This window comes from Labeo rohita, chromosome 25 (genome assembly GCF_022985175.1).
Source record: "Labeo rohita strain BAU-BD-2019 chromosome 25, IGBB_LRoh.1.0, whole genome shotgun sequence".
NCBI classification, from domain to species: Eukaryota; Metazoa; Chordata; class Actinopteri; order Cypriniformes; family Cyprinidae; genus Labeo; species Labeo rohita.
Genome location: NC_066893.1, coordinates 18,956,269 through 18,964,733, shown reverse-complemented (window position 1 = coordinate 18,964,733; position 8,465 = coordinate 18,956,269). Strand labels below are relative to the sequence as shown.

The window sequence follows — 8,465 nt, the reverse complement described above, 5'->3', positions numbered from 1 at the left end:
GCAGAGGATCGAATGGTGGGCGGGTATTGCAATGCTAAATTTCTCTTGTCTGTTCTGATGAAGAAATAATCTCATCTACATATTGGATGGCCTAGGGGTGTGTACACTTTCAGCACATTTTCATTTTTGGGTGAACTATTCCTTTAATAAAGCAGTAACTGAACTTCACAAGTCCGCATACAACATCAAAAATGACTGTTTCCTTTATTTATTTATTTAAAAAACATAAAACCTTTCCAGGTTTAAATTCTGTTTTACTCACAGATTTGAACCGAATGCACTTTTCCAAAAGGTTCAGTCATTTTAAAAGAGAAACACACAGTTCTTTTGACCTCTAAGATCACATTCCACCCTTTTGCCTGAAGCAACACCAACCATAAACCAATGACAGCCAGAGACTCCATCCCGGCACAGTGTTTCCTGACCTTATCTACTGAACATTAAGCATCTGCCTTTGCCCAAACCAAAGCCATTTATCCGTGCCCTATTCAATTATTTCTTTCTATCTTGAATCATAGCGGAGCCCAAAATGGGTAAAGATGTCCATTAAAGGGCTTGCAGGGTCCCACATTTGGCCTTAGAGTTGCTTCATACTCCCTGCAATGAATAGCAATAAAACAGAAAGGCCCGGCAATTATGGGGCTTTATGACCTAGCCGAAGTGAATCATCTCAGGCCACAACAGAGACCACATCCTCTGCCACGTCCCCCAGCTAAAACATTCCCTCCTGCAACTAATGGCAGCAAATGGAGATGCACTGACAGTTAGTATGTGGTCTGATCTAATAACCGCATCACTCGGGCTGTAATGTTTCTGTTAGAGAATCATTTGCACCAAAATACAACAAGGAAACACTATGTTTGAAATAAATATAAGCAAAATGCACTCACAATTCAAATAATAATTGTTTTTCAGGGTGACATCTGTATAGGAACATTTGCAGGGCTCCTCTGTGATAAAACCCACGCATTTGTTGTGTAATTTCATTCATATAGGCAACAGCATGTACAGCTAAAAACGTTTTCTCCATGTAAGCACATGGAGCACAGCTTGAATGGGAATTGAAAGAATAGTTTATCTGAAATTTAAACTTTGCTTAAGATGTTTGCCAAACAAGATGTAGATGAATTTGTCTCTTCATCAGATTCAGAGAAATTTTGCATTACATTATGGAGCCTCTGCAGCGAATGGGTGCCGTCAGAATGAGAGTCCAAACAGCGGATAAAAACACCACAATAATCCACAAGTAATCCACACCACTTCAGTCCATAAATGAACATCTTGTGAAGCGAAAAGCTTTTACATCCATCATTAAGAAGTTTTTTCATTCAAACTGTTGCATCCGGCAAAAGTATTTGTCTTCTCTCCATAACATTTATTTCTCCAGCGAAAGCGTCTCATCTGAATCAGGAAAGAGATATGCAAAGATCAAGAACAGTTTATAACTGAAAACGATTTAATGATGGAATTGTTCCTTATAAACATGCAGCTTTTTACTTTTTATTAGCTCTGTGGACTCTCATTCTGACGGCACCCATGCACCTAAGCTTGAATCAGAATTCAAGGAATAGTTCACTCAAAAAATGTTTGCCATCCAAGATGTAGATGAATTTGTTTCTTCATCAGATTCAGAGAAATGTTGCATTACAATATGGATCCTCTCTGCAGTGAATGGGTGCCATCAGAATGAAAGTCCAAACAGCTGATAAAAACATCACAATAATCCACCAAGTAACCCACATGACTCCAGTCCATCAATGAGTCTTCTATCCACAATATTTATTTCTCCGGTGAAAATGTCATCTCATCTGAATCAGGAGAGAGATATGCAAAGCTCAAGCACTGTTTATAACTAAAATGATTTAATGATGGATTTGTTTCTTTACAAACATGCAGCTTTTCACTTGTTTTTATCAGCTGTTTGGACTCTTGTTCTGATGGCACCCATGCACCAAAGCTTGAAAGGGAATTCAAATTCACCCAGAAATGAAAATTTGCTCAAGATGTTTACCATCCAAGATGTAGATAAACGTGTTTCTTCATCAGATTCAGAGAAATTGTTAATTACATTATGGATTTTCTGCAGTGAATGGGTGCCGTCAGAATGAGAGTCCAAACAGTTGTCCAAAAAGAGTCCATTAAGCATAATAACACTTCCTCCACTGAAAAAGTCCATTCCCTGCTGTCCTCTCACATCAAAATCCACCATTTATATTACAACTATTTTGGACTGTTTTTGCTTGTAAATGGTGTTTTATCTTTGCATATTTCTCTCCTGATTCAGACAAGACAACTTTTTCTGTGGATAAAGCAAAATTATGAATAGAAGACAGCGCTATGTTTTTATCAGCTATTTGGAATCTCGTTCTGACAGCACCCATTCACTGTAAATGACCCATTGGTGAGTAAGTGATGTAATGCTAAAATTCTCCAAATCTGTTCCAGTGAAGAAATAAACACCTCTACATCTCGGAAGGCCAGAGGGTGAGTACATTTTCAGCAAATTTGAATCTTTGGAAGAATATTTCTATAATTTACCATTTGACACACACAAAAAACACTACATACTGTAGTGTAGAAAAAACACTGACATTTCATAAAAAAAAATGAAATGGCTAAGTCCACGAACTAACACCTATAACTACTTAAATTACATCTGATCTCCCACGTAAAACTAATATCCAAATCAGGATATGCCATAATTGATTACACTGCGCATGCACGCCACCTCTGGCACGCGCCCACCACCTTCTAGGAGAGATAGAACTGCTCGGAATAGTGTGCTGCAGGCATTGTATTAAAAGGTCACACACTCTCACACACACAAACACCAGCCCAGAACTCAATTAGTGTAATGCACTGGCTGGAGCAAAGGTGTTCATTCAGGTAAAAATGAGGTGTCTTACTCTCTCTGAAGTATTTACAGGCTCTCGAAGCTGCGAGAATGAAGGATGGACTTTGGATAGAGGAGATGCTGCGCTGGCTATACTCCAACTCAATTGCGCTGGTTCATTTCCTTCCTCTCCTTCCTCTTAAAGGATTACTTTTCCCAAAAAAGGAAAAATCTGGCATCATTTACTCACCCTTATGTCATTACAAAACCGTATGGCTTTATTTCTTCCGTGAAACAGAAGAGGAGGTGTTTAGTGGGAGAAAAATAAGCCTATTATTGTGTCTTTTCTCCATACAATTACAATAAATTGAGGCTCAAGCTTGGGAAAAAGAGCAAAAGTATCATAAAAGTCTGAAATAACAATCTTCTGCAGGCATAGGATAGCTGTATGAGAAAGAAATGTCATTATCTACTCCTCCGTGAGAAAGTTCGTTTAAAACTGATCCGGTTCTGAAGTTCAAATCACTGACTCAATAATCTGGTCAGTATTTAGTGAGTTGAGAACTGAATCAGACGCGAACGAATCATTCAGACCGCTTTGTGAACTGAATCAATTGCTTTACCGAAAAGTTTGCTGACATCGACAATTCTCTGCAGTTTTGTTCACTATACCAGTCTGAAATTATAGATATCTTTGGCGAATGCGCTAAGCCTTTAAATTCATTCACAGTGATCACGATCTCTGCTACTGTTGACGGTTTTGTTTTGTGTTGCATTATCATTCAAAAGTGGCGGGAGTCCCCAGTGCCTCCCGTGGTTTTTAAGTGTGGCGGTCCTGAGGGAGCTGCGATGCGATGTCTGACGGAGATGAGTTGATTTAGCGCTAAGCTGATAAAGAACGATAAAGCCTGTGGGGAATGATAAGTACACTTTCTTCTTGTTGACGTAAGACTGAGGTCATTTTTTAATCTGATTTTATTCTATTATCAGCTTTGATAGCTGATCTGACAAAGAGAGGGGCAAAACCTGAAAGGCGATTTACTGCAGCGTTCATATTTAACCATTTATTTGACTATTGACTACTGAATATGTCGTTATGCTAATTTATGCTGTCTAAAACACGGAAAAACGTGTGGAGGCTGCTAAATCATATAGGGAATGACTTGTAAGCAGGAAAGAGTGCAATAATTTGACAAACTAAAATTAATAGGTGGTAAAGATATGTACGAGCAGTATTAATTAAGATATTAGCCTAATATTTCACCTACCTGACTAGAAATTATAACAACAAACACGAATGTTGTCAAGACTCTTACCCTGGATAATCCTGCTTCAATTTGACCAACTACAAACACCTTTTGTTCCTCAGAAAGTTTTTTGCAGTCTTCTCCTTGATTTGTTATAAACTTTGGCAGTGTGTAGTACTCCAAATGTTTTTCCCGGTTCGAACGATTAGTAGAGCCCAAAACATGACAATAAATTACCATTTTTAGTAACAATAATCAGCAAAATAATCAGCGTTTTATTCAGTTCAGTGGCACTGTTTACATTCAGTGCCGCCAATTTGATGAGACATCATGAAAACACTCTATATCATAAAAGCATATAAGCATGACTTAAATTTTTATATTGCTTTAATACAACAATTCAACAATCAGCAAAGGATTATATAACTTTCATATAATAACTTACATATAAGATGCAAAATTGGCAAGTACTTTATCCATTTTTTTGCCCCACCAATGAAAATAGTTAAAAATAAAGCCACAGTAGAATTACAAAACAATTTAGTAAATGATTGTTTGAGTGAATGATTCGATTAGGGCTGTCACTAACAATTATTTTGATAATTGACTAATCTGTTGATTATTCTGACGATTATTCGAGTAATCAGATAATTATATATATACATATATATATATATATATATATATATATATATATATTGTAGTAATAAAATAAACCAAGGTGAACAATAGCCTTTAAAATGACTTAAAATACATATGATAGCAATGAGGCAATAATAATGAATTCAAATAAAGTATCCAAAGCAAGTAATCATATGGTTTTATTTAGGGCTGCACAATTAATCGAATTTCTAATCGTGATTACAATTACAGATGCCATTACAGATTATGTAATCGTTCAAAGGCACAATTAAAAAAAAAAAAATCCACTTATATTATTCTGCTTTCTTAAGATGTTTGGGTGTGTGTGTGTATAAGTGAGAGAGTGTGTGTATTTTTCCTACAGGTAATCTTAAGGGGTTTTTTTTTCTTGTTTTCATTAAATTTTTTACTTTTTTATATTTAAAGAAACTATATATAAAAATGTGGCATGCAGTTGCTTCAAACAATGGTGTAAAGATATTCAAAACATCATTCAATGTAAATTGTGATAAGTGTAATTAATAATCGCAAATCGCAAAGGGCACCAACAGCCTGACAATTGTATTTACACTTTACTGCGCGATCTAATCTGTTTAATATTGACTAAACAACATTTAATTCAAATGTCGACTTAATCTTTAATATTTGCCCATTTCTTTAAGATAGAAAAGCTACAGCTACTGTAATTTCTTGAATATGTAGACATCAAAATGTGTAAACTCTTAAAAGAGTGAGGGTTTAAACTTTTATTTTGAAATTGTGATGAACAGTTAGCATATTAAGAAAGATAACAATGTATTCTCCTGTTTTTGTGTAGGTTTATAAATGATTTACCTTACAAATCTGATGAAATAGCATATCTTGCGTTCCCAGATGAATGTTATAATAAACCCAAACTCACAACAACATGCAGAGAGTTTGAGACGCTCCACACAAGTAAAGGATAACTGGATTTACTGGACCCACTCTGAAATACGTGTACGTAACGCACACGCATGTAAATAAGTAAAACACATATATTAAACCTGCATCGCATATATTTATTGAACTGAATCATAGTGTTTGTGAATTCTTAGTAGCGTTATGCTTTATTATGATTTTTAAATTGGTTTAATATGTGGAATGTGCCACTTCCGGTATTTTGCCGATTACTCGACACAGGCAAAATGCAATAAAAGATTTTAAAAAATCGAATACTTAAATAGAATCAAAGAATCATTGCAGCCCTAGATTCGATTCGAGTCACTCAGAAACACACAGAATCACTTGTCGCCTCCTACTGGCATAACTATGTAAAAACTGACTGCCAGTGACTCAAATTTGAATAATATTACATTTATAGCATTTATTGATTAGTAGATGCTTTTGTACATAACACCTTACAAATCAGAGTAATATTTATCCAAAATGCTGCCATACCAAATCTAAACTGACTACTACTAGAATAACAGTCTATACACATTTCACATTCTAAGCCAACACACAGCCGTGTCATATGGTCCGGCATAACTCACCCTGCTGGGGTCAGCCATCCACGCCAGATAAACCATTTTTTGCAGCAGACAGACATTAAGGAACAAAACACACTCCACAGTGTCCAGTCCTAGGATCTGGACCTCTACTACAAAACACAGCACAAAAAAAAAAAAAAATTCACAGAGCTCATTAACAGACACTATACCAGAATGGCTCCCGCTGCTTATACGTTCGGCATGGAGAGAGAGCGGGAAGGCCGTAGGGTCAAAACCGTCAGTGTGTTGGCAGTACGGACACAGTTGACAGGCCGCAGCACTACAGAAGGAAGAGATATGGAGCATGTCCGCAGGCGTGGGTCAGTCTGATGGAGGAAGTATTGGATGATATCTTCTCTCTTTTCATCAGCTGTGTTCACTCCAGCAGAGCACGCCGGACCATGTCCCCGTGATAGTTTCGCCTTTCGGACCCACCACACACTGATAGTGCCGATAGAGTGGGTTTTAAAAGGAATGTCTGCAAAGGGGAATGCAAAACTCTTCTTAAAGGAACACTTTGCCTAAAATTTTGAAAACATTAAACCTTAAAACCTAAAAATAAATAAACCAAGGAAAAAAATAGATAACTCACGATCATTTATCAGCTGTTTGTAGACTTGTTTAATCATTTTAAGCTCAAACAGACAAATTGAGAATATGATGAATTATTTTTTCCTCGTTTTAATCATAGGACATTAGCCAAGATTAATGCATTTTTTAAATAAAGTCTCAAGCTTGCAAGGTTGTTTGGCAGCTCTCACGCTGCCTCCTCTGCGCGTTTGGTAATTTGCATAGCAGCGGCAGAGTCCTTTAAACTCGTCTCCAGTGAGTCTTGGCAAGGAGGCATTTCCATAATAGTGTCATTGACAGGCTTGGATGGGCCACTACAGCTTTGAACTAAGACTAGTCAGCTCTAAGTGATTAACGCCCTTTGAGGTACGAGACACTTGTAGGACAAACAAACCTCTTTTGGCTTGCAAGCTTATTTTAGCAAAAGGTCCTGACTTCCGATTTGCGTTTACATTGTGAGGATTTGTAAAATACACAAGAAGCTATTATATTTACATTTTTGACATTGTGAGTTACCAACGAAATTAAGCCACATCAGAATTACCTGTCCCACGTCTCTGTGAAGCACTCCTGAATGAATCAGTGTTTTCTAGGACTGCCCCCTAATTGTTGACTAACCATTAGTCAGCGAGAAGAAGCTTGGTCGTCCAAAAATGCATTAGTCGCTTAGACGCAGAAAAAAAAAATCCACAAGAAGTGGCGAAGTCATGCAGTCCCTGACAGACAGATCGTTAACAGCTGGTCTATGTGGTAAAATAGTACATCAGGCAGGACATCCAAACGCTCACCTATCATTCATCCACCTCAAATATGGCTTTTCATCTGAAAGATATATGTAGTAGCAAATTTACATCAATGTTAACCTAGAAAAATGTGTCTGTGCAAAGTGTGAAAGCTAAACAGTAATGACAGATAGAGGCGCTAGTGCGGTCACTTAAAATACTCCGTCATTTTTGGTCATACAGATAAAAGTGATACATCTTTCGAATCTGTACTCTACGTTTATTTGTGTGCACTCTTATATTGACGTAACAAAGTTGTTGTATGGTACAACGGCACTTTAAAAAATCGAAGATTATTAGATTAAAGTCATAATATTTCGAGAATAAAGTCGAAATATTATGAAAATGAAGTTGAAATACTATAAAAAATAAAGACAAAATATTTCGAGAATAAAGTTTAAATATTTCTAGCATAAAGTCAAAATTACGAGAATAAAGACGAAATATGAGAATAAACTCTAAATATTATGAGAACAGTTTAAATATTTCTAGCATAAAGTCAAAATTATGAGAATGAAGTTGAAATAATGTAAGAATAAAGTCTAAATATTTTGAGAATAAAGTTGAAATTATGAGAATAAAGTCGAAATGTTATGAGAATGAAGTCGAAATACTATTAGAAGAAAGTCGAAATATTTTGAGAATAATGTCGAAATTATGAGAATAAAGATGAAATATTACGAGAATAAACTCTAATAAACTGAGTAATTCCAATAGGGTCCTCGCACTGCAGTGCTCGGGCCCTAAATATTACGAGAATAGTTTAAATATTTCTAGAATAAAATTGAAATTAAAAGAATAAAGTCAAAATTACGAGAATAAAGTCTAAATATTACGAGAATAAAGTCGAAATTACGAGAATAAAGACAAAATATTATGA

General features: G+C 36.1%; 1 long non-coding RNA gene across 2 annotated transcripts in view; it reads right to left on the bottom strand.

The window, feature by feature from the left end:
- Window positions 1-5,305: 5,305 nt before the first annotated feature.
- Window positions 5,306-8,465, bottom strand: part of LOC127156297 (uncharacterized) — a 42,925-nt gene continuing 39,765 nt past the window's right edge. For both annotated transcript variants that reach the window (XR_007825721.1, XR_007825722.1), the window contains one exon: window positions 5,306-6,711. This is a non-coding gene — a long non-coding RNA (uncharacterized LOC127156297). The remainder of the gene's footprint in view (window positions 6,712-8,465) is intronic.